Here is a 27,185-nt window from a genome sequence, read left to right as displayed (position 1 = left end):
AGAAACTCAACCCCAGGATGCAAATTTAATGGGATGGATATGAAAAAAGGATGTGAAAGGCTTAAAATTCATGAGATATTATAAAAAGATACATTGTTGGGGGGAAGTTTATTCATCTTCTGGCTCCTGAGCAAGTAGGGGTCACATGCTTTCCTCTCCACACCCGAGGGCTAGAATCCTACTTCTTTGAAAGGGGAGGTTCTCTGGGAATCTCAGGACTCTTGAAGCTGGACCTTTAAGAGAAACACCAAATATGAGACTGGCACTAAAATAATGAGCACCGGCAACAAAGGCCAGCCAATTAGCTACTCTATCAATGGGCCATAAATAAAACCCTAAGGGGTGGGGTGCTTAAAATGTGTTAAGGGAGTAAGAAGAGCATATTCTGTAGAAAGTGACTTGTGTATCTCCTATATCTCTTAAATACTTTGGAAATCCCACCCTAGATAGATAGATAGATAGATAGATAGATAGATAGATAGATAGATAGATAAGACCAGCTTCTGTAGGTGGAAGAGTCACCAAGGGGAAGTCATGCCTGACTAACCTAATTGCCTTCTATGATGAGATAACTGGCTTTGTGGATGAGGGGAAAGCAGTGGATGTGTTATTCCTTGACTTTAGCAAAGCTTTTGATATGGTCTCCCACAGTATTCTTGCCGCCCAGTTATAGAAGTATGGGCTGGATGTAAGGTGGATAGAAAGCTGGCTAGATCGTCGGGCTCAATGGGTAGTGATCAATGGCTCCATGTCTAGTTGGCAGCCGGTTTCAAGTGGAGTGCCCCAAGGGTCGGTTCTGGGGCCGGTTTTGTTTAATATCTTTATTAATGATCTGGAGGATGGTGTGGACTGCACTCTCACCAAGTTTGCAGATGACACTAAACTGGGAGGCATGGTAGATACACTGGAGGGTAGGGATCGGATACAGAGGGACCTAAACAAATTAGAAGATTGGGCCAAAAAAACCCTGATGAGGTTCAACAAAGATAAGTGCAGAGTCCTGCACTTAGGACGGAAGAATACTATGAACTCCTACAGACTAGGGACCGAATGGTTAGGTAGCAGTTCTGCAGAAAAGGACCTAGGGGTCACAGTGGACAAGAAGCTGGATATGAGTCAACAGTGTGCTCTTGTTGCCAAGAAGGCTAATGGCATTTTGGGCTGTATAAGTAGAAGCATTGCCAGCAGATCGAGGAACGTGATCACTCCCCTTTATTCGACATTGATGAGGCCTCATCTGGAGTACTGTGTCCAGTTTTGGGCCCCACACTACAAGAAGGATGTGGAAAAATTGGAAAGAGTCCAACGGAGGGCAACAAAAATGATTAGGGGTCTGGAGCACATGACTTATGAGGAGAGGCTGAGGGAACTGGGATTATTTAGTCTCCAGAAGAGAAGAATGAGGGGGGATTTGATAGCAGCCTTCAACTACCTGAAGGGGGGTTCCAAAGAGGATGGAGCTCGGCTGATCTCAGTGGTGGCAGATGACAGAACAAGGAGCAGTGGTCTCAAGTTGCAGTGGGGGAGGTCTAGGTTGGATATTAGGAAACACTATTTCACTAGGAGGGTATGGAAGCACTGGAATGGGTTACTAGGGAGGTGGTGGAATCTCCTTCCTTGGAGGTTTTTAAAGCCCAGCTTGACAAAGCCCTGGCTGGGATGATTTAGTTGGGAATTGGTCCTGCTTTGAGCAGGGGGTTGAACTAGATGACCTCCTGGGCTCCCTTTGAAACCTGATATTCTATGATTCTATGATTCTAAGAGTCAAATTTTTAAACTTCACAGAGGTCTTCGTCAGGTCTGGGAAAGGTAACCATAACCAGAGTGTCACAGCTAAATACAAGGTTAAACAGATGGATCAATATAAGGGGTTAACACATGTTGCAAAATAAATAAATAAACAATCACTTAAAATGCAGTGGGCAATTAACAGCACTGCAGACAGATGGATAGACAGCACCGCAGTTTTGCAAGTTCTTTACAGACATGTTCATTGACAAAGGATGTGGCCATTAAAGAGTTAAATATTCTAGACGGACGAAATACACATGAGTGCTTTTGTGAGTCTTTTAAGTTTCCCCCATGAGATGAGGTTTTTCTGATGAATTCTCTGATGTGACCATTTCATGTGAAGCTGTTGTAAACTGTTTGCTGACACAACAACAGGGTTTGAAATGTGGTTTCCTCCTGAATGGTGACTATAATAAATCCACCATCTTACTCAGCACCTCCCTTGTATTCATTCCAAAGTCAGCTCTGCTGCCTCAAGTGACCCTATGCAATTCTCATTGCTGTTTGCCCTGCAGAACTAAGAGAGGATTTGGGGAAGAAGCCTCTCACTTAGGAGGAGAAAATATAGACAGGCAGATTTGGGGCTGGCGGGGTTGTGCTCTCATCTAAATAATAATCCTTCTTTTAAATAATATTATATTGATTTCTTTTTTTTAAAAAATAAGGCAAGAACAGAAAAAAAAGAACAAAAATGTAAAGGCGTGGAAAGGAGGGAAAGGAAAGAGAGGAAAGAAGCGTTCAGGATGGGAAAGGAGAGTGACATCTCGGTTTGCATCCACTAGGAATTCATCAAAAGGTTCTAAAAAATTAAACCAAATCTTTTCAGCTCCCTCTTCTCTGAAATGTGATCTGTTCTTTAGCTGCTGGGTCCACCAAGTCAGTGAGCCTAGTTCCTATCCCTTGAGGCAGCCACTCTCCCATTCCCAGATTAGTGACACTTCCACAAAGACATGGGCCTGCCCCAGCCACTGTGAGCTCATACGCATGGAGCATGGCAGGTCATGCTGCATGGGGGATGCCATTTTGCAGAGCATGCCATCATGCTGGTAGAGCGTTACAGTCTTCAAAATGGTATCCCGTGTCCGATTCCAGACAAAACTACATCTGGGTATTGTTCCTGTACTGGGCAGGGGAGAAACCAGCCAAAAAGAGAACTGCCCGATATAAAACCAGACAAATGGCCTCCCTAGCCTGAACTGTGTCAGCCTGATGAGCCGTTGGCTTGGGGAACTTCGACCTATTTCTAGCCCAAAGGATTGTATCCTGAGGCTGACCCAAAGCACGTCAGTGACTGTGGTTTCTGGGGATCTCCAATTCCAGCAGCCGTCTGTTTTGGCAAGTTCCATGAACTATGGACAAGGTCAGCACTGGATTCCCAAAATATTTCCATTCTGCTGTGGCAGGAAGTACAACTTTCCACTATTATTTCTGTGTCTGGACAAACATTTTCCATTAAAGTGTTTTTTCAATGGTTTGTTTGACAAACGTGGGGGTCAGGCACACTAAATGGCTTTCTCCAAAAGACTGTTCATAAATTAGGGCGTAGCACTGATCCTGTGGACCTGTGGCATCTTGTTATCAGCTTCTCATTAATTTCATACATTCCTGAAGAAGATATTCCAGCTGGTGTCAAAATGCCAAGGCAACGCATGGGCAAAGAGCTCTCTTTATAGTAAATGAGTTTCAGAATAGCTCAGTCCTTAAAGCCAATATGTTATGTGAGGAAACCTCCCAGAAAACCTCCATCCAGAGTAGACAACCCTGATGTCAACTGAAGATCTGCCTCACATCTACCTATCCAATCTCTTTAGACAGAAGTTAGGGAGTTGGGCTCCAGCCCAAGCACGAATGTCTTTACGTGACTATTTTTAGTATCATAGTGCAACCCCGAGTCTGTTGTTGTTGTTGTTTTGTGCAGTGTAGATGTACCCCCAGACTCCTTTACATCTGTCAGCCTGTGATGAGTGTGGGAGTGCTCTGTATAAGTTTTAATTTGGATCCCAAAATGTGGCTTATGTATTGGATTTCTGTGAGGCTATCAGAGGGTAGCAGACAGTTCCAGCACACTCATCCACAGGGAGACAGGGTAATGAATGACAAGTCATTAAAGCCAAATGGGTCTAACTAGCTAAACAATAGAGCAATCAGATAGCTTGATTCTCTGGACTGACTGGAATGAACAGAGTGAGGCTATGTCTACTCTACAGCAGCAAAGGTGCAGTGCTGCAGCTACACCTCTTGTAGTACTATAGTTTAAAGGATTCCTATATCAACATAATGGGTTTTTCCATGGATGCAAGTAATCTACCTCTCTGAGAGGTGGTACCTAAGTCAACGAAAGAATCCTTCTGTCAGTCAAGCTGTGTCTACACCAGGGGTTAGCTCCAACCAACTGTGTCGCACAGAGTGCAAATTTTTTCACAGCTCTGACCGACAAAGCTAGGTCAACCTAAGTGTTTAGGTGTAGAACAGGCCTTAGGCAGAAGGAAGATCTCATACCTGAGTACTGTAACAGACTCCACTGAGCAACATGGGAATTGGCCCAGGGCATTAAAAAAAAGTTTTCTTGATAGAGGAGAGACAGACTTTCAGAGACAAACTGAGACCAGGCTGGGTCCTAGAAGTGTCTTGGCTTCCTAAGACCACGTCAGTTGCACTGTAATAATTGGGACCTGCTAGGCCTACCCCAAATATGAGACTCAGGGTTAGAAAGTGGTTGAAACTTGAAAAGACATCACAATCAGCACATAAAACAATACATGTTGATTTTTAAAAGGTACAAAAGGGAAATCAAAAGTCTATCTTTTAACCAGTTACCAATCCATGAGATCACCTTCCCTCTTATCCCGTGGCAATATATAGTCGCAGATTACATTCTCATTTTACAATCCAGCAATCCACCTCCACTTTATCCATCCCACATACACAGCATATTCCCTCACACTGTGAGAGAAGGAGTCCCTCGCTCTTTCATCAAAGACCAGAAGGATGGGTGCAAATTAGGCCATAAGGCTTCCAAGTAGGGATTCTCAAAGGAGCATAGAAAGATTAGGTGCCCAACTCTCTTTGACATTCAAAGGCTGTTGGGTACCTAACTCCCTTAGATTCCTTTAAAAATCACAGACAATATCAACAAGGAGATTTAAACTTTCTTCATGTGGCAAATTAGAGGTCTTCTAGACCTGGGTTTGGAGTTTGAGGTCCAGAAATCAAACTGACCTGGGAGCTTTAGCCAAGAATTTTTTAACTTAGAATCATTTAATTTTCTTCTTATTATAAAATAGAATTGACATTGGTTCCCTTTTCTCTATTATTCTAGCAGATCTACTCATCTAATACATTAGATGAACAGAGATTTTGATTGAGATTAGAAGTTCTCTCGGCATTCATTTCCTCTGAAATCAGACATTCCCTTTTTTCTATTGCTTTGTCTTTGGATCAACAGCTCTCCTGTCTCCCTTATTTTCCCTTTGGAATCAGTTGTTTTCTATGACTTCCCCTTTGAGCTTAGTAATAAGACTAGCTTTGTACCACTGTTTTTCCTTTCTAAAAATAAATATTAACTGTCCTTTATGCAAGGTTTCAGAGTAGCAGCCGTGTTAGTCTGTATCCGCAAAAAGAAGAACAGGAGGACTTGTGGCACCTTAGAGACTAACAAATTTATTAGAGCATAAGCTTTCGTGGACTACAGCCCACTTCTTCGGATGCATATAGAATGGAACATATATTGAGGAGATATATATACACACATACAGAGAGCATAAACAGGTGGGAGTTGTCTTACCACCTCTGAGAGGCCAATTAATTAAGAGAAAAAAAACTTTTGAAGTGATAATCAAGCTAGCCTAGTACAGACAGACAGTTAGATAACAAGTGTGAGAATACTTACAAGGGGAGACAGATTCAATGTCTGTAATGGCTCAGCCATTCCCAGTCCTTATTCAAACCGGAGTTGATTGTGTCTAGTTTGCATATCAATTCTAGCTCAGCAGTTTCTCGTTGGAGTCTGTTTTTGAAGTTTTTCTGTTGTAATATAGCCACCCGCAGGTCTGTCACTGAATGACCAGACAGGTTAAAGTGTTCTCCCACTGGTTTTTGAGTATTTTGATTCCTGATGTCAGATTTGTGTCCATTAATTCTTTTGCGTAGAGACTGTCCGGTTTGGCCAATGTACATGGCAGAGGGGCATTGCTGGCACATGATGGCATATATCACATTGGTAGATGTGCAGGTGAACGAGCCCCTGATGGTATGGCTGATGTGATTAGGTCCTATGATGATGTCACTGGAATAGATATGTGGACAGAGTTGACATCGGGGTTTGTTACAAGGATAGGTTCCTGGGTTAGTGGTTTTGTTCAGTGATGTGTGGTTGCTGGTGAGTATTTGCTTTAGGTTGGGGGGTTGTCTGTAAGCGAGGACAGGTCTGTCTCCCAAGATCTGTGAGAGTAAAGGATCATCTTTCAGGATAGGTTGTAGATCTCTGATGATGCGCTGGAGAGGTTTTAGTTGGGGGCTGAAGGTGACAGCTAGTGGTGTTCTGTTATTTTCTTTGTTGGGCCTGTCTTGTAGGAGGTGACTTCTGGGTACTCGTCTGGCTCTGTCAATCTGTTTTTTCACTTCAGCAGGTGGGTATTGTAGTTTTAAGAATGCTTGATAGAGATCTTGTAGGTGCTTGTCTCTATCCGAGGGATTGGAGCAAATGCGGTTATATCTTAGAGCTTGGCTGTAGACAATGGATCGTGTGGTGTGTCCTGGATGGAAGCTGGAGGCATGTAGGTAAGTGTAGCGGTCAGTAGGTTTCCGGTATAGGGTGGTATTTATGTGACCATCGCTTATTAGCACAGTAGTGTCCAGGAAATGGACCGCTTGTGTGGATTGATCTAGGCTGAGGTTGATGGTGGGATGGAAATTATTGAAATCATGGTGAAATTCCTCAAGGGCTTCTTTTCCATGGGTCTTCTACGTCCATAGTGGCCAGGATGGTGTTTTCTGGAAGATCACCGATGGATTGTAGTTTCCTCAGGAAGTCAGTGGTGTCTCGAAGATAGCTGGGAGTGCTGGTAGCGTAGGGTCTGAGGAGAGAGTCTACATAACCAGACAAGCCTGATGTTAGGGTGCCAATGCCTGAGATGATGGGGCGTCCAGGATATCCAGGTTTATGGATCTTGGGTAGCAAATAGAATACCCCTGGTCGGGGTTCTAGGCATGTGTCTGTACGGATTTGTTCCTGTGCTTTGTCAGGGAGTTTGTACTAGGCTAGCTTGATTATCACTTCAAAAGTTTTTTTTTCTCTTAATTAATTGGCCTCTCAGAGGTGGTAAGACAACTCCCACCTGTTTATGCTCTCTGTATGTGTGTATATATATCTCCTCAATATATGGTCCATTCTATATGCATCCGAAGAAGTGGGCTGTAGTCCACGAAAGCTTATGCTCTAATAAATTTGTTAGTCTCTAAGGTGCCACAAGTCCTCCTGTCCTTTATGCAATATTTTCAAATTCCTACCAGCAGACATATCAAGGGAGATTACATCATCTCATCTGAAGGAGAAATTACCAAACAGGAGAGACATTAATTTCTGTGAAAGGGAATAACAATGAAATACCCCAAGGAGCACTGTAGGATCCAGACATCCAGGTAGGAACCCAAAGCTCAGTTTACTGAGATAATTGAAGACTATCAATATTAGAATAGAATGGAAAATGGAGTGAAAAGACTATCATCTTATTTCAGAAGATCTGAAGGAAGAAGTAGGGGTAGGATGAAGCTGGCAAGAGATCACCAGTGTAAAAGGTAAAGCAGCACAGTTAAAATGCAAAAATCTGATTTAGAAAAGAAAAAAACCTGCTCAGACATCCACCATGTCAGAAAGATTATGATTGCTTTTTCAATCCAGGGAGAAGGTAAATGAAGGTAGATGGTGTGACATTGCACCCCATATTCTTCATAGTGATATTATTATGATGTGATTATAACATAATTATGATGCATTTCATGCAAGACAGGTCCTTTAAGGTGTCATTGAAAACGTTTGTATGCATGTATCATTTTTGTATCTGAAGTTATGGATATTGACTATGTATTTATATTTCAAATGTATTTAGATTTGGATAATGCCCACTAGGCAAGATGCTTTCAGTCTAAATAGGTGTTTGGGAAGTGCCTTTTCAGGGTAATGAGCCATTAGGGAAAAAAATAGGCCTTCCTGTCAATGCTCCAGACTGTCTACAAGGGCAGGTGCAGGTGACCAGGCCACATGACTCTGGACTCCGTCTTGGGATATCAGTATTTTTTCATAAACTGCTCTGGGAACCAAGTTTTGAAACAAAGGGTTCCTGTCCTCTCCTAAAGCTATATAAGGCAGGGAGTGACATCATCAGTTGTTTTTCACTCCCCACACGAGAGGACTCCTGGAAAGACCTGAGGAACAACGACTGAACTGGGGGAAGTGCTGGATCCAGTCTAAAGGATTTCCAGCCTGTGTATGGAAACCAGAGAAACCCAAGGTACAAAACAAATGCAGCTTCTGCCCTGAGAATCTGCCATACTGCTGGTATCATAAGTCAGGGAGAGAAACTGCTAATTCATAGTCAATCTAACTGGTGTGTTAAGCTTAGTTTGCATTTTTGTTTATTTCCTAGGTAATATCTTTGATCTATTTTCTATCTCTCTAATAATTTAAAATGTATCTTTTGTAGTTAATAAACTTGTTTATATTTGAACCTAAACGAGTGTGCTTTTCAGTGAAGTGTCTGGGGAAAAATCTCAGCTTTGTTACCCCAAGTGTGTATATTACTCTCCACATTCAGGAAGAGGTGAACTGGGTAATAAATTCATACCAGTCGGTGTTTTGATACAGCTTTGGGGTCTTAGGCTGGGGAGCTGGTGGATATCTTGACTGTAGCTTCTCTATTTTTGGTTCATGCAGTGGCTGGCAAGAGCCTGCATGTAACTGAAGCTGGGTGTGCCGCTACCTGTGTGAATGTGGGAGGAAGTGTAGGACTGGGATCCGGTCTGCATCTTGCCACAGCAGCACAGTGTGAGAGGGGACCCAGACTGATGAGTCAGAAATTAGACATTCCCTTACTATTGTTTTGTCTTTTCGGTCAACAATTCTATATCTGTTATTTTCCCTTTTGAATTAGCTGTTTTCCATGACTTCCCCTTTGAGGTTAATAATAAGATTGTCCTTGTACTGTTGTTTTTCCTTTCTAAAAACAAATACTAACTGTCCTCTATGAAATAATTTCAAATTCCCACCAGCAGACATATCAAGGGAGATTGCATCATCTCATATGAAGGAGAAATTACAAACCAAGAGAGGCATAAATTTCTGTGAAAGGGAATAAAAACTCAATATACCAAGAAGCGCTTTAGGATCCAGACATCCAGGTAGAAACCCAAAGCTCAGTTTACTGCAATAATTGAAAACTATCAATAGTAGAAGAGAATAGAATATGTAGTTCAAAGTCTACAAACGCATCTCAGAAAATCTGAAGGAAGGGTTAGAGTTAGGGGGCAGCTGTCAATAGATCATCAGTGAGAGAAGTATAGCAGCACAGTTAAAATGAAAAAAATGGGATTTAGAAAATAAAAATACCTGCTCAGGCATCCACAATGTCAGAAAGAATACGGTTGCTTGTTCAATCCGGTGGGAAAGTAAATGAAGGTTGATGGGTTATAGAAAAACATGCCTAAGTAAGATCAATGAGTGGCTTTCAGATTTAGAACATAAGAACATAAGAACGGCCATATTTGGTCAGATCAAAAGTCCATCTAGCCCAGTATCCTGTCTGCCGACAGTGGCCAATGCCTGGTGCTTCAGAGGGAATGAACAGAACAGGAAATCATCGAGTGATCCATCCTCTGCTGCCCATTCCCAGCTTCTGGCAACAGAGGCTAGGGACGCCATCCCTGCCCATCCTGGCTAACAGCCATTGATGGACCTATCCTCCATGAACTTATACAGTTTATTGGCTCCTTGTGTGTGTATTTTATTTTTCTCTACAAGACTCTAATTCTTTTTCTCAAATGTGAGTTTTATTGCTCATAAAAATATTGAAACAGAAAACTAGTCTCGTGTGTGTGTGTGTGTGTGTGTGTGTGTGTGTGTGTGTGTGTTTCTGGATTTCCATTTTTCTGTCAAACATTTATGTTGCACCAGTGTCAATCTACCATTGCCACTCCCAGTGTAGACATAGTTTATATGGGTGAATGTTAAATTAGTTGATGAAGAGATCAGAAGATAGGATATATCAAGAAAAGTGTAGGGGAAAAGCAAAGAAGAGAGTATTCTTCAGGATATTCTTTTTGAAGATTTCCTCCCCATTTCAGGTTTATGTCCCACCCTCTGTTCCCATTTTTAGTCAAGTACTGGTTTGGTGTTGTTTGCCATTTTGAAAAAAATATATTTTTGTAAATGTTTGGACAGGGGAATGTTGTGTGCTTGTGTTTTGACACATTTGGCTGACATTTTTAGAAAAAGTAACAGTTAATTTGAATGAATAGAAAGAGAGAGTTAAGAGGCGTTTAATAAAAGAAAGATTGCTTAGGTTTAGTAAGGAGAGAGGTTGATTATTAAAGAGAAGAAAGATTTGTATTTAGCTTTATAAAGGAGAGAGGGCTTTACACACAAAAGTTTGCAAGAAAGGTTATTATACAGTAGAAAATTTTTAAAATAAAAGAGGAAAATATAAAGGTTGTTTTAGAGAGGAGCATTTAAAAAGAGTTATTTTAAAATAAAAGAGGAGAATATAAAGGTGGGTTTAAAGAGGAAATAACATATTAAAGAAGCAAAAGGTTTATTAAATAAAAGAGGACAATATATAGGTGGGCTTAGAGAGAAGCATTTAAAAATATTATTTAGAAATAAACGAGGAAAATATAATGATAAAAAAGAATTAGGTTGAAAGAAAGCACATGGGAGAAAAACCGGAATTTTAAAAATTAGCTAGAGAGCCTTTGTTCAGTGACAAAAGGCTGTGTGAAGGAGGTAAAGAAGAGAAAACAGTAAGAGAAAAAGATCCTTTTTGTCAGTGAGCAAAACATAGGGGTGTTTGAAAGTGGTAAAGTATAGAAAACAGAAAGAGAGAGAAAGATCCATTTTTGTTAGTTTTTCCACTATGTTTTAGACTAACATTGGTTATTTTTTAGTGAGGACAATTTGAAGCTGTAGCAAAAGCTGTTACCAAAAGCAACTTTTTTAAGAGATAAGAAGACTGTTAGAAAACCATAACATAATATGAAACCCTAGGCTTGCTTTTAAAAGATTTTCCTAAAGTAAAACTTTTGTAAAGAAATTATACAAAGCACAGGTTATCTTAATAGAGTTCACCTTTTTTACCAGAGATAAAAATTTTGTTTTCTCTAGCTTTGTAAAGGTTGAATGTTATTTGCAACACAAATGAGTAAGATAAATATTTCCCTTATTTTGTAAACCGGAAGATGAGAGAAAAGAAAGTTTTTCTTTTTCAATTTTTCTAACTTTTTAAAGGCATTAGTTTTGCCTAAAGCTTTAGATTTATACAAAGCACACACAGGCTGATTCAACCCTTTTTACCATATACACCTCTACCTCGATATAATGCTGTCCTCGGGAGCCAAAAAATCTTACCGGGTTATAGGTGAAACCGCGTTATGTCGAACTTGCTCTGATCCACCGGAGTGCGCAGCCCTGCCCCCCGGCGCACTGCTTTACCGCGTTATATCCGAATTCATGTTATATCAGGTCGCGTTATACCAAGGTAGAGGTGTTTAAGAAATGTTGTTTTCCTTAGCTATGTAAAGGCTGAATATTATTTAAAATATAACAAAATATTTTTATTAGAAATAATGCTATGTAATTTTTTTTTTGTTTCATATTACTTTAATTAAATGCAGGTCATGCTAACACAACTTTAGATTTATTAAAAACACACAAGAAAACCAGCTTATGTCAAAAAGTTAACTCAGAGATAAGGAGTCTGTTTTTCCCACCACACACATACACACATTTTTCTTTTTTAATTGTAAACCATGGACAAACAAACTTGCTTTAGGAATGTCATATTCAAGAACTGCATAAAGTAGCGAGATAAACATCCTTCCTTTTTATGTGAAGAAGCCATTGCTATGTGACAGCATGAAGCTTGGTTTATAAAAGTGATAAAATGCTTTCCCCCTATGTTTTTGTTAACATTGGTCATTTTTTAGTAAGGGCAATTTGAAATTGCAGCAAAAGCACAGTTACCAAAAGCAGTTTTTGTTACAGCTAAGAAGACTGCTTCTTTCCTATAAAAACACCAACCCTCCCAATTTCTAACTTTTGAACAAGTACAAGTGAAAGTTATATTAATCTTTCATTTACTTAGGGATTTTAGTGTGAAATTTTTGTTGCACTATCAAAACTTAGAGCTAATGTCTGCAGCCCATGTGCTGAGACACAGGTAACAAATCCTGTGTTTGTTTTGGGTTTAGAAATTTTATTAAAATGTTACGTCACAGGCTGGAGCTGTTGCTCTCTCTACATTTTAAAAACACATAAGACTAATTAGAGTAGACAGGGACCCAATCACAGATGCTGTGTAAAATACAAAAGACATGTATAGTTATTTTACATATTATTTTGATTAAAGGAAACAAACGTGTAGGGTTTAAAACCCACAGCAGTATGCTTTTTAAAGTGCTGCCTAAAGAGACACCTTTTCTAACTTATTAACAATGTAAAATACAGCGGGGGGAAACATCCCAGGGTTAAAACCACACGGCCCTAGTAAAAAAAACAAAAAACATTTTGAATGAGGCCTATTTGAGCCAGCAAGCTTGTATTAAAAATATGTTTAGTTACCATTGATCAATAGCCCTGGTCGTGAAGTTAATTAAAGGGTGTAGGTTTCAAAGCCTTCTGTTTACAAAAATGTTAATGGTAAAAAGTAACAATATTACCATTTAGAACGTTTTTTAACTATTTAAACAGATTTAATATAAAACTGTTTTGCAATTTTATGCTAAAAAAGTGAAAGGCTATATTTTTTAATCTTTGTAAAAGCTTTGTGACATAAAAAAGTGTGAGCTACACTAGCCTATCCTAAATGTTTTTAAATTATCAGAACAAGAACTGAGTAAAATATGAAAACTATCAATAAAAATTAGCTGTAAGCCTAAAGGTCTGCCAAGTTTTACTAAACACACAAAGCTTTTAATTTAGCAAGATCAACCCCTGTTTACAGACATGTCAATTATAAAGAAATAGCAATATTACCCTTTATAATGTATTTAATACAGTTTTTCACATAAAATAAGTGCTTAAAATGTTGTTTTACAATAAAGGAGAAAAATTATGTAGAAACACAGCCCCTCCTCTTCCCCAACCCCTGTTTACAGACATGTCAATTGTCAATCCTTTTTGTAACTTTATTCTTAGCTTCTGAAATCCCAATGCACAACTCTCCTGAATCCCAAAAAGATTTATTAAGCCTGTGTTGTGAAATCTGTTATCTCTAAACTGCATAATTATGTTACTGTGAGTTTTGAATCGGTTTACATAATTTTTCTATACAAGGAGCTAGAATGTATGTTCCTCTATGACAGAATTGTCAGTAAATGAAAATGTTTACTCAATTTACCTAAAAGTTATTAGTGTTTAACTAACATCAGGAGACCATTACTTGCCGAAGCACTGAACAGCAATAAAAAAGAGTACGCTCTTCTAAAAGGCATTTGAAAGGAGACAAAAAGCAGCAAACCTATTGAACTTGTCTTTCATGTGCACAAGGGTGATCTGAATTTCTTTCTTTCTTGCCTGGTTTGCAATGTGTTTTGGCTATAACAATATTGATTATGTTTCTTTATTCAGTGCAAACGCATGGTCTGGTTTTCCTACTCCCAGACAGGTTTGCATAGGGTTACCATTCGTCCTGATTCCCCCGGACATGTCTGGCTTTTTAAGCTAAAAATAGCGTCCGGGGGGAATTTGTAAATGTCCGGACTTCCCCCCCATGCAGAGCACGCGCAGCTAACAGTGCTTCCGGCCGGACGGTGTCACTTACATGGGGCTCCGACACTCAGCCAGAGAGGGCTCCTCCTCCTCCCTCCCTCCCTCCCTGCATCGCAGATCGGCTCCAGCAGTTTGGAGCTCCTCCCCCGCTGCTGCCCAGCAGCTCAGGCAGTTTCTGAGCAAGTTCACCAGACATTAGGTGAAGAAAGGCCAACAACAAGGGGGGCAGGGGGTCGGAGAAGGGGCAGGGAGGTTCTGGAGGGGGCAGTCAAGAGACGGGGGGGTCGGGAGTTTGGGGGGGGCTTTCTGGGGCTGGGGGTGTGGATAAGGTTTTGGGCAGTCAGGGTACAGGTAGGGGGTAGGTTCCTGGGGGGCATTTGGGCGGGGGTCTTAGGAGGGGGCAGTTAGGGGACAAGGAACAGGGAGGCTTAGGTAGGGGGTGGGGTTCTGGAAGGCAGTTAGGAGCAGGGGTCCCAGGAGGGGGCAGTCAGGGGACAAGGGGGGGGGGTTGGGAGTTCTGGGGGGGGCTGTCAGGGGGCAGGAGTGGGGAGAGGGATCAGAGCAGTCAGGGGACAGGGAGCAGAGGGGTTTAGATGGGTCGGGAGTTCTGGGGGGGGGCTGTCAGGGGGTGGGGAGTGGTTGGATGGGGCATGGGAGTCCCAGGGGTCTGTCTGGGGGTGGGGGTTTGGATAAGGGTTGGGGCAATCAGGGTACAGGTAGGGGGTAGAGTCCTAGGGGGCCAGTTAGGATGGGGGGAGGGTCTCAGGAGGGGGCAGTCAGGGGACAAGAGGCAGGGAGGCTTAGGTAGGGGGTGGAGTCCTGGGGGGCAGTTAGGGGAAGGGGTCCCAGGAGGGGGCAGTCAGGGGACAAGGAGTGGGGGGAGGGTTGGGGGTTCTGAGGGGGGAGTGGGAGGGGCAGGGGCGGGGCTAGGGCAGGATGGGGCGGGGCTAGGGCAGGACAGGGGCGGGGCTCCTCCCGTCCTCTTTTTTGATTGCTGGATTATGGTAACCCTAGGTCTGCATATGCACACACGCTTGACAGCATGCACTTCCACTTTTAACACTGCCTTGAACCCGTCAGGCTTGTGAGACTTAAAAATCACGCCCATGTTAACCTGTGTTAACTTTTTCACATAAACTGGTTTTCTTGTGTGTTTTTTTAGGAATCTAAAGTTGTGTTAGCATGCCCTGAATTTAATTAATGTAATATGTAAAGCAACTATACAAGTCTTCTGTATTTTACATAGCACTATTTCTAATAAAATATTTGTTTATACTGTAAATAACATGCAGACTAGGAAAATCTTTAAAAACAAAACCTAAGGTTTAATATTATGTTCTGGTCATCTAATAGTCTTCTTATCGCTTACAAAATTTGCTTTTGGTAACTGCTTGTAATGCAGCTTCAAATTGTCCTCACTAATAAATAGCCAACGTTAGTCTAAAACATAGGGGGGAAACTTTTTATCACTTTTAAAAACTGGCTCTTACTTAGGGTTGGTGGTTTTAAACCTGGGAGTGCATCTGCATGCTCATTTTTTAAATTGAAACACATATGTAAAGTGCAAAATGAAGGAAAGGGTGGTGGGGAAATGTTTCTTCAAATAGGCCTGTCTTTTAAGTGTTTATTCCTTTACAAAACTTAAATTAAAATCAATTTTCAGTAAAACTTTAAGTAAATAAAAAAAAGTTTGCAGAAATATGCTTCAGGAAGGGCTTATCTCAGGAGGGGTTCTGAGGGAAGGGAAAAGAGGAGGCGGTGGGCTGTAGAACAACTTCTGATTGGTCCGGCAGGATTTGCTCCCAAGGCTCGCAGCCCCCAGTATAGTTATCATTTCCCTAGGGACAGCCGCTGGGTAAACTTTCTGCTTGGCTCTTGCTGCTGCTTTCTATACTTCTCTCACTATCCATGTGTTCTGCTCACTAACAAAAAAAAATCTCTCTCTCTCTTTCTTTCTCTTGCTGTTTTCTATACTTTACCTCTTTCACACAGCCGTGTGTCACTGAACACAGGTTCTCTAGCTAATTATTAAAATTCCCTTTTTTTCTGCCATGTGCTTCTCTCTCAATCCACTTTAATATTTTCCTTTTATTTAAGATTTAGTTTCAAAACTCGTATTGCTCCTCTCTGAACCTACCTTTATATTTTCCTCTTTTATTTTAAAATAACTCTTTTTAGATGCTTCTCTCTCAACCCACCTATATATTGTCCTATTTTATTTAATAAACCTTTTGCTTTTTAAAAAATTATTAGCTCCTCTCTCAACCCACCTTTATATTTCTCTCTTTTATTTCAAAAAAATCCTATTTAATAACAATGTTATTTCAAACCTTTGTCTTTAAAACCCTATCTCTTTAATAAGCCTAACCAACCAAATATGTCTTTTCTTTAATAACCAACCTCTCTCCTTACTAAACCTAACCAATCTTTAATTTTTTTTACAACTCCCTTTCTTTCTTTAAGTCCTCTCTTTCTATTCTTTCAAACTTTTTTCTTTAAAAACCTCTCTCCTTACTAAACCTAACCAATCTTTCTTTTTTAAAAACTTATTTTCTTTAAGCTCTTTCTATTCTTTCAAACTAATCCTTCCTTTTTTTCTAAAAAATCAGCCAAATGTGTCAAAACACAACCACACAACATTCTTCTGTCCAAAAATAAAAAAATAATAATAAATACATATTTTTTCAAAATTGCCGACAGTGACAAACCTGTACACGACTGAAAGCAGGAACGGAGGGCTGGACATAAACCCGAACCGCGGTGTGGAAACTTGTCAAAAAGTATATGGTGATGACTATATCAAGGGGTTAACTGCTGAAGAGATTTTGGAGTTATTGGCTCTGATATCTTTGCTTTAACAGCAAGGAAGTGATAATTCTCTTTAAACAGATCTGTATTTTACTACTCATAAAATTTGGAGAAATAAACAATCTCTCTCTCTCTCTCTCTCTCAGTATTTTTATCTCATTCTGTCTATATATCTATTCCTTTTTTCTCCAGTTTTTCACTTTTCTCCAGGCACATTCTCCCTTTTGGATAAAAATGACTCTCTTATTTTTCTCTTAATGAATTTTTATTTTTATTTCATTTACATTTCTTTATATGGGATTGGAGTCCAATCTCAGTTGCACTTGTGTAAACCCTGGTGTAACTGAGATCAGGCAACAGCCCATGGTCTCTGTTTAGGGTTTTGTGTGTGTGTCTTTGTTTCTCAGCATTTATCAAATGGTAAAAAATTTTGTTTGAATCTGCTGTGATAGAGGACAACTGGATAGGCCTTCATAAAAAACTCAACTCCTTTGGTGTTTTGGTATGTTCCTTATGGGTTATGACTATACTGCATCAGGGCAGTGTAATTCCCTGCTCCAGTAGACCTACACACACTATCTTTGAGTGAGCTATTGTGCTAAAAATAGCAGTGTAGCCTTGGCAGCATGGACTAGCTGCTCAAGCCCAATCCCATTTGAAATCCTAGGTACGTAAGCAGGTGGCTATCCCAAGCCACTGCCTGTGCTGCCGTTTTCTCACTGCTAATTTTATCCTGCTAGCTTGACCAAAGCTAGTCTATGTATGTCTACCCAAGCTGGGAATTACACCTCCCAGATGCAGGGTAGACGTACCAGTGGTTGAACTCTAAATATCTTTTATTTCCAATCTAGTAATTTTTTGTTTATGTCATCTAGATTTGTTGATATGACACTGATAGGTTAAAGATATTTCAAAATCGCAGACTAAAAGTCTTTATTTAAAGTTCAAGAGAGCTTAAGGGAGTTAGATGGGACATTTCTGTAATTCAATAGGGTTCCAATCATCTTGATTTGCATTAATTGGAAGCTCAGCCTCTTAATGATATGAGTCTTACTCTGTTTATTGACAACTTCATTCTTCCAGTGGAGAGATGCAGTGGTACAGGGTTACATACCCCAATGTATCTGACAGCACAACCTGACTGTGTGTACTCCATCAATATGTAATGGTTTTCTGTTTCTAGGTACACATTATGGAGAAAGCGGAAGGAAGAAACCAAACGCTCATCGTGGAATTCATCCTCTTAGGATTTGGGAATGTCCCTGAAATGCAGCCCCTTCTGTTCCTCGTGTTTCTAGTGATCTACGTTGTGACTGTCTCTGTGAACATCCTCATCATCGTGCAAGTTGTGACTGACCAGCACCTTCACATCCCCATGTACTTCTTCCTGGGGAATTTGTCCTGCTTGGAGGCCTGTTACACATCAATCATCCTGCCCAGGCTGCTGACCAGTCTACTGACTGGGGACAGAACCATTTCTGTTAAGGGTTGCATTGTGCAATTATATTTCTTTGGTATCCTGTCAACTACAGAATCTCTGCTGCTCATGGCAATGTCTTATAACCGGTATTTAGCGATATGCAATCCACTCCGTTATGCTGCTCTGATGAATGCCAGGGTTTCCAGCTAGTGGCAGGGTCCTGGATAAGTAGCTTTCTGGGATGCACCATAGTAAATATTTTCTTGTTCCAATCAATGTTCTGTGAGTCAAAAGAAATTGACCATTTCTTTTGTGATTTTTCACCTACGATAAAGCTGTCCTGTGGCCACACCCAGACTCTGCAACTAGTGACATTTACTATCGCTGCCATGTATACATTTGTGCCCTTTCTACTGACTCTGACATCCTACATTTGTATCATTGCCACCATCCTGAGAATCCCTTCTACCACGGGGAGGCAAAAGGCCTTTTCCACCTGCTCCTCTCATCTCATTGTGGTTATAGTTTTCTATGGGACCCTGATTACTGTCTATGTGGTTCCAACAGCCAACACTCCCAAGGTCCTACAGAAAATATTCTCTGTCTTCTACACAGTCCTGACTCCCATGATCAATCCAGTCATTTACAGCCTGAGAAACAAGGAGGTCAATGAGTCCCTGAGAAAAGCTATTCATAAACTAGTTGCTTTCAGAAACAGGCATAGGATCTGAAAGGACAAAATTTAGCATATAGTAAGATAGAGATGAACTGATATAATTACTTAGACATGGCCCATTTCAGTCCTTGAGGACAGGGTTACCCCTTATTGACCTTATTTCACCTTCATCTTTCTTTCTTTCTTTCTTTCTTTCTTTCTTTCTTTCTTTCTTTCTTTCTTTCTTTCTTTCTTTCTTTCTTTCTTTCTGTTTCTCTGTTACTTTGGAGTATTCATCTTTCATAAATTTAATACCCATTTCTTTCTAAAAAAAAACGTGATACTGTAAGAGACATTCTTTATGATAATACTGTTTTATGTGTCTTTCTAACTGTGAACACAACATAGAAATGGTTGGAGAAAGAGAGGGAAATTTGGGATTTTTTCTCATTGGAGGGGGGTTACTTTTAATTTCCTTTTAATTTTGTTGATATTTTCCAAATATCAGACCAGTGAAAGGAATGGGAATAGAACTGCCTCTCATGACATAAACACCAATTTATCGAAGAAAAAGATACAGGCTAGGGTTGTCAAGGGGTTCGCAAGAGTCAATTGAAGTTCTGGGGAGTTGGACTTCAAAATCCTTTCAGCCCCTTTGAAAATCCCGCCAAATCATGGATGGGGGCAGGCTCAGTGAGGGTAATTTTCAAAGGCATATACATTTTCCCAACTTTAAAAGGTGGATAAACCATAATTCTCTTTCTTTTTCGTGTGTGCAAACATTCAGGTTCTTGCTGCAGCCCAAGTTCTGGGACCCTCCCACCTCACAAGGTCCCAGTGCTGACCTAACTCTGTGTCTTTTGAAATTATTTAATCATTTTCAAATCCCACCTTTACCTCCTAATTTAATTGCTGTTATGAGTTAGTTATGCAGTAACACAGATAACTAAACCAGTCAATCAACTACAAATGAAAAAAACAGATTTAGGAGTACATTTTAGGTGCTTCCCACATCTCAGACAGTGCTATTCAGCCATATTATTATTACTATTCGAGTACCTTGGCACACCATTGTGCTAAGTGCTGTACAAACAGAGAAAAAAAAGCTGGTCCCTGCCCCACAGATTTTACAATCTAAGTAATCCCTGTTTAATTGGACAGTTTGCTCTTGCTCCTTTTCATCACACAAGAGTAACCCAAAGCAACTAGCAACAGAGGGTCCTGTGGCACCTTTAAGACTAACAGAAGTATTGGAGCATAAGCTTTCATGGGTCTGATGAAGTGGGCATTCACCCACGAAAGCTTATGCTCCAATACTTCTGTTAGTCTTAAAGGTGCCACAGGACCCTCTGTTGCTTTTTATAGATTCAGACTAACACAGCTACCCCTCTGATACTTGACACCAAAGCAACTAGAGATTACCAGAGAATCAAGCCTTAAAATTGAAAATAAAATTCAATTATGAATACATATATGGAGACCCAGGTTGCAGGCCCATTGTTAAGGCTGAGATCCATTTTGCATTTAAAGCAGGAATGCAGCCTCCTTGTTATCCCAGGACAAAATAACCTGCACAGGAGTTTTATCATGGGGGTCAAAGCACAGAAGAAACAGTTAATTTCACTGGGACCACAAAAATTAAAGCACAAGATTATGAAGAGGATTACAATGGGATAATCAGGAAGCTGCTGAGACTGGACCCATGTGCTAATTGGGTACAGGTGTTACTTAGCAGCTCCACAGGCGGCAAGTTCTATGGGCCCGTGATGCCTGGCACCAGGAATATTCCTGGCCCGGGGTCCGGCTCCAGCAATGTTTGAGACTGGGTTTCTCCCTCGGCCCAACCTGCCGCCCCCACGCGCCTCCCCCCCAGCGCATCCCAGAGCGATTTAAAATGGCCTGAGGCCCCCCATCACCACCGGCAGCGCAGCGGAACTGAGCAGCTTCCTGCCTGCTCGCTCCACGTGGCTGCCGGCCCCTCCCTACGGGGTGGGTCGGGGCTGTGTCCACTTGTGCTGCTTCTGCCCCAATGACCCCTGCGGCCAATAGAAAACTGCAAGGGCAGTGCCTGGGTGTAACAGCACTTGGAGGCCCCTCGGCCCGCCCTGCCTAGGAGCCCCGGGTAAGCGCTATACCCCCCCGCCCCCTCCCCAATCCTGCACCCCCTCCCCCTTCCGACACACCCCCTCCTGCCCCCAAACTCCATCCCAGAGTCTGCACCCCTCAACCGCTCCTCCTGCACCCCCACCTCTGCCCCAGCCCAGAGTCTGCACCCCTCACCCCTCCTACACCCTCGCCCCCTGCCCCAGCCCAAAGCCTGCTCCCAAAATCCCTGCCAGAGCCTGCACCACAGCCCTCTGCACCCTGCCATCCCCAAACTCCCTCCCAGAGCCTTCACCCCCATCCCCAGCCCAGAGCCTGCACCCTTCATGCCCTCCTGCACCACCACCCCTTGCCCCAACCCAGAGCCTACACCCAAACTCCATCCTAGAGCCTGCACCCCTCACCCCCTCCTACACTCCCACCCTCTGCCTCAGCCCGGAGCCTGCACCCAGCACCCAAACTCCATCACAAAGCCTGCACCCCAGACCCCCTCCCCCACCCAAAGTCCCTCCCAGAGCCTGCAACCCTCCTGCACCCCAATCCCGTGCCCCAGCCCAGATTCTGAACCCCAGACCTCCTCCCCCCACCCAAACTCTCTCCCAGAGTCTTAGGCAGGTGGAGGGGGCGGAGTTTGAAAGGGTGGGTTCTGGGCACCACCAAAATTTCTACAAATCTGATGCCCCTGAGCAGCTCTGTGTTCTTGGGGAACCAGAGTGCACTACCCAGCCTGTCTGACTCATGAAAAGGCCCCTGCTCCCCCGCTTGAACCGAAAGACTTACAAAAAACAATGAAAAGGCAGTAGGAGACACACCTAAACACTTGGGATAAGCATGACAGGATTAAGGAAATTCCCCTAGCCTCATTTGCATCAAAGATGGGAGAAGGAGGCATCTCCATTAGCATAAAGAATGAAGAACAGAGATTCCAAGGCAAGAACTGCACTGAACTCTTGGACCAGAAAATCAGGGAAGCACGGCATCATGGGGGATCGCTGCTCCAGATGTTAATGAACCCACACCTGCACACACCCAGCTCAGTAGTTATCAGACCAATTCTAGTAATAAATCCCTTATTGGTATCCAAAATAATGAAGCTCCCTAATTGCATTGTGAGCTCCCTCCAAGGAACACTGCCCACAGCCAGGAATGATCAGATCCCATATCTAGCCTGTACAAAACAACTTTGGTATTCTCCCTTGTTTATACATAAACAAATCTAGTGTTCTCCCTTGAACCATTGTTGTTTCTGTACAAAAACTCCTATCCATGCTCAAGTAAGGGTTCTGATTCCTGGATCCAACATCGACATCAGTTCCATTGGGATTTCATCTTCTCCTGACTAATTGTGCTGGGGGCTCTGTCTGACTCCAGCACTCCGGACCCTCAGCTACCACCATCACCTGGGATCCCTGATCGATTCAAGCTTCATGGAATGGTGAGAACCCATCTCTCTCTCCCTCTCTCTCTCTCTCTCTTTCGGTATAGCCTTCTGACCCTCACTTGTGTGATCAGTTATAGTTTTGTAAACCTGACTTTTATAATCAAATTTAGGTTAGATTTAATATTATAACTGTTTTCTTTGTTTGGCTCCCCTATGGTTATTACCTGGCAATAAATAACTTTCATGATTAAGCTGGTTGCTTCTCTCTGTCTCTCTCTCCCCCTCATTGGTGTTTTTTTGTTTCTTTGTTTGTTTCCTCATTTGCTCTCGCTCCTCGTACCTAAGCTAAAAGATCCTTGCAGCGCCCAAAAATCCTGTGGGGTTTGCTCATCAAGTGGGTTACTACAGAACAATTGTAATGTGAAAGTGGGGATAGAGATGTGCTGAACCAGGAACATACGAGGGTGGCAGCTTGGAAGTGCTACTTGACCCAGTCTGCTGAGTCCAGGGGCATATAAGGGTGGCAGATTTAAAGTGCTGCTTGACCCAGCCTGCTCAGGCATGCTCTATTCTGGTGCAGTATAGATGGCATATGAGGGTGACAGTTTGGAAGGGCTGTTCGACCCAGCCTGCTGAGTCCAAGGGCATATGAGAGTGACAGCTTGGAAGTGCTGCTTGACCCAGCCTACTGAGGCCAGGGACATATAAGGGGTCAGCTTGGGAGTGCTGATTAACCCAGTCCTCTCAGACGCACTCTGTTAATGTGTATGTGTGTGTGTTCGTCTGATTTGGGGGCTGGAAAAACCAAGCCCTGGGGAACCTAGGTCCTGCAGAATAGCTCCATTGGGAGGGAACTTGCAGCAGGGAGAAGTAGAGCTCCATATGAGAACACAAATGACACAGGCTGTACATTGACAGAAGTACAGAACCACCTCCCTCCCCCAGAAGAGTTACCCTAATAAATGAGCATACCCCAAAGTAATGGGCAAATCTGGTAACACAGACCTTGAAATCCATGAGTGATGCACAGTGCAATGGGTTCCCTACAGGAAATACTCTGTAGTTACTAAGTACCCAAAGAAATATAATTACATTATAGAGGCTCTACGAGAAAATATTGTTATCCCCAGTCAGGCAATACACCGGCATCCGGGGGATGATGGAGGATGTTTAGCAGGTCTCCAAACTGAACAAGTTTCCCAGGAACATGGAGGTGTGACCGTGCTAAGAAACTACAACTATGGTGGAAAGCTAGATGATGAGAAATACCAGGAAGAGCAGAATCTGCATGTAACAGAGACACTCAGATCCTACCAGGGTGAAAGTGGTGATGGACATTTGATTTCCTCTTCCTTCACTGAACATCTAGATAAACGAAATAAATGAGTAGCAAGGAGAAGATTATAAACTACAAGCAAAATGTAGTAACACCTGTTTAATCTTTCTCACAAATGTGTCATTGTTATATTATTCTTCTGTTATCTGTTTGCTATATTCACCCGTCTATCATCTTTGAACTTAAACTCTAGGGGCCAGATTTTTCATAGGTTCCAAGGCCATAGTGGACCACTATGATCATCTAATCTGACCTCCTGTATAACACAGGCTGGAGAACTGCCCCAAAGTAATTCCTTTCAGAACTTTTAAAGATATGTAGGCACCTAGTTGGATTTTCAAAACCATCTAGGGACACATTGATTTTAATTGGTGTTAGACACCTGGATGTTTTTGAAATGCAGCAAGCCCCCTAAATACATTATGATGATGATTAGGAATAAGAGGATTTACAGCAAAATTCACATGGCCAGCAGAAGATCTTTGTTACCCATGGGCCAAAGTGTGTACCTGATCAGCAGAAGATATGGGTCTGTTACCATCATAGATAACCAGGCCTGGCACTTTAGAGGAACTTGCAATAGTTTAAACTTTCAACTTTGTGGGTCCCAGTTTCAAACCTCAATGGGTTGGTTAAGATGGTGCCCATCTCATGTGCATCACATAAGTCCCATTCATCTTTTTAGGATTTGGGAATATCCCTGAACTGCAGCCCTTTCCCTTCCTGTTGTTTGTAGTGATCTATATTGTGACTGTCACTGGGAGCATCCTCATTGTTGCACTAGTTGTCACTGATTAGCACCTTCACACCCCCATGTACTTCTTTTGGGGGAACTTGCCCTGTCTGGAGATCTCCTACACCTCCACCATCCTACTCAGGCTGCGGCCAGTCTCCTGACTGGGGACAGAACCATTTCTGTTAAGGGCTGTATTATGCAATTATATTTATTTTGTGTCATGTCATCTACAGATTCTCTGCTGCTCGCGGCAATGTCTTATGATTGGTGTGACGGTGCCCCCCCCTAAGGCTTTATGGAAATATGTTTATGAATGTATATATATGACACAACTGGAATATGTTTCATGCTACAGATGCCTTGTAACATATCTATGTAAAGGTTATGATCTACTGAATTGATTAATACTATTTGTATGCATGTATCATCTTTTGTATTCGACGTTATGAATGTCGGCTGCATATTTGTTTGATTCTAAGTGGGTTTTAGTGAAACAATTGGTCAGCTTTCTGAGAAAAGACCATTCTCAGTATGTGCCCAGTCAAGAAGCCCTTAAGCCAACAATGAACTTGGAAATGCCAATCCACATCTGTGCTTTCCCAGGAATGTGGCTTGGCTGGTAAGGAACTCAGTCGTGCATGGACATGTGACTTGCCCCGGTGATTCCAAAACTCTATTTAGTAGCTAGACTTTGCATAGGAGGGAGAGGGGGTCTCCACCCACAAGAGAAAGTCTATTTAAACCCCTGAGAGACCCCTCCATTTTGTCTTCAAATGGCTAAAGAGATAGCATCTCCACCCCAAGGATATCTGAAAGGAACTGGAACAAAGGACAGTAACTACAGGGGGTGTGAGTGATTGCTGGACCCAGACTAGAAGGAGACTAGTCTGTAAAAGGAAGCTTACTGGGTGAAGTTTTTAGCTGTATTCAGTTTCTTAGACATAAACTTGCGTGTTCTATTTTATTTTGCTTGGTAATTCACTTTGTTCTGTCTGTTACTACTTGGAACCACTTAAATCCTGCTTTCTGTATTTAATAAAATCACTTTTTACTTATTAATTAACCCAGAGTATGTATTAATACCGGGGGGGGGCAAACAGCTGTGCATATCTCCCTATCAGTGTTATAGAGGGTGAACAATTTATGAGTTTACCCTGTATAAGCTTTATACAGGGTAAAACAGATTGATTTGGGTTTGGACCCCATTGGGAGTTGGACATCTGAGTGTTAAAGACAGGAACCCTTCTGTAAGTTGCTTTCAGTTAAGCCTACAGCTTTTAGGGGATGTCGTTCAAACCCTGGGTCTGGGTTTGCAGCAGGCTAGCGGGTCTGGCTCAAACCAGGCAAGGCACTGAAGTCCTAGGCTGCCAGAGCAGGAAAGCAGGGGCAGAAGTAATCTTGGCACATCATTTGGCAGCCCCAAGGGGGTTTCTCTGATCCAACCTGTCACAATTGGTATTTAGCAATATACAATCCACTCTGTTATGGTGCTCTGATGAATGGCAGTGTTTGTTTCCAGCAAGCAGCAGTGTCCTGGATAAGTAGCTTTCTGGGCTGCACCATAGTAAATATTTTCTTGTTCCAATTAACTTTCTGTGATTCTAAAGAAATTGACTATTTCTTTTGTGATTTTTCACCCATGATAAAGCTGTCCTGTGTTGACACCCAGACTCTGCAACTGTTGACATTCCTATTGCTGCCATAGGGGCACTTGTGCCCTTTCTACTGACCCTGACATCCTACATGTGTATCATCTCCACCATCCTGAGAATCCCACTACCGGGTGCAAAAAGTCCTTTTCCTCCTGCTCCTCTCACCTCATTGTGCTTACAGTTTTCTGTGGGACCATGATAATTATCTATGTGTTTCCAACAGCCAACACTCCCAAGGTCCTACACAAAATATTCTCTCTCTTCTACACAGTCCTGACTCCCATGATCAATCCTGTCATCTGCAGCATGAGAAACAAGGAGGTCAATGAGCCCCTGAGAAAAGAGATTCTTAAGCTGGTTGCTTTCAGAAACCGGCATAGAAGCTTAAAGGATGCTGAAAGAAGCTTAGGTTAAAGAAGCTTAGCATATAGCAAAATAGAGATTAACTTATATACTTTCTTAGACATTACCCATTTGAGTCCTTGAGAACAGGTACACCCCTTATTGACCTTACTTCATCTTTCTTTCTTTCTTTCTTTCTTTCTTTCTTTCTTTCTTTCTTTCTTTCTTTCTTTCTTTCTTTCTTTCTTTCTGAAACTGTGCTTTTTTCCAGCACTCTGTTTCCGTCATCTATATACGAACACTAGTGCCCAAATTCTGCAAGGAGCTTAAAATCTTTTGAGTGGTTCTGGGTCTCTGCTAATCCCTCTGAAACCAATGACATTCATTCTCCAATGATTAGGATCCTCTGTTGTCAATGACACCTCTGAAATGTAAGTGAAAACTGTTGCCACCACATTGAGTGGAGAACTTTGATTGAGCAGTATTCTATGCAGATCTGTAGCTGGGTAAACAAAAAATGAAAGTCTGTGGAGGGTTGGGAGTCTCAGTGCCCTGCCATGTGAAATCTCCTGCCTGTTCATACATCTTTGCAGGATCAAGGCAACATTAAAATATCTATTTCTATATTGATACTGATATAAATATAGATATTGATAGAGATATATAAAATGCAAAGATAAGGTGTATTACCAAAATTTTCAAAGCACTCTCTCCCATGCAAATAAAAAGAAATGAATGAATTAAAATGAATAAGAAATAAGCACCAAAAAGCACTGGGCAACTTTTCAAATCTCAGCCTATATAGTGTAACATGGGCCTCCCTCACCACAGATAGAAATGCACTATTTGCATAAAAAACCTTTACCACCAAAGTTTGGCAAAAAATAAATTAAAGAATAAAATGTCACTAAGTCTCCCTGGTGCTTTTGTTCTTCCTCCACATTTTTGGGCCAAAATATATCGTAATTCCCCTTTCTCTTTGTA

General features: G+C 41.9%; 2 pseudogenes; both read left to right on the top strand.

Annotated features, from left to right (window-relative positions):
• The first annotated feature begins 17,768 nt into the window (after positions 1 to 17,768).
• Positions 17,769 to 18,727, top strand: LOC103306587 (olfactory receptor 5V1-like; annotated as a pseudogene).
• A 2,902-nt stretch (positions 18,728 to 21,629) lies between these two features.
• Positions 21,630 to 26,273, top strand: LOC112060457 (olfactory receptor 6C75-like; annotated as a pseudogene).
• The last annotated feature ends 912 nt before the right edge of the window (positions 26,274 to 27,185 follow it).

Source organism: Chrysemys picta, chromosome 13 (assembly GCF_011386835.1).
Source record: "Chrysemys picta bellii isolate R12L10 chromosome 13, ASM1138683v2, whole genome shotgun sequence".
In the NCBI taxonomy this organism is placed as follows: domain Eukaryota; kingdom Metazoa; phylum Chordata; order Testudines; family Emydidae; genus Chrysemys; species Chrysemys picta.
Note: the sequence above shows the minus strand (reverse complement) of the source record. Positions and strands in the feature narration are given on the sequence as shown.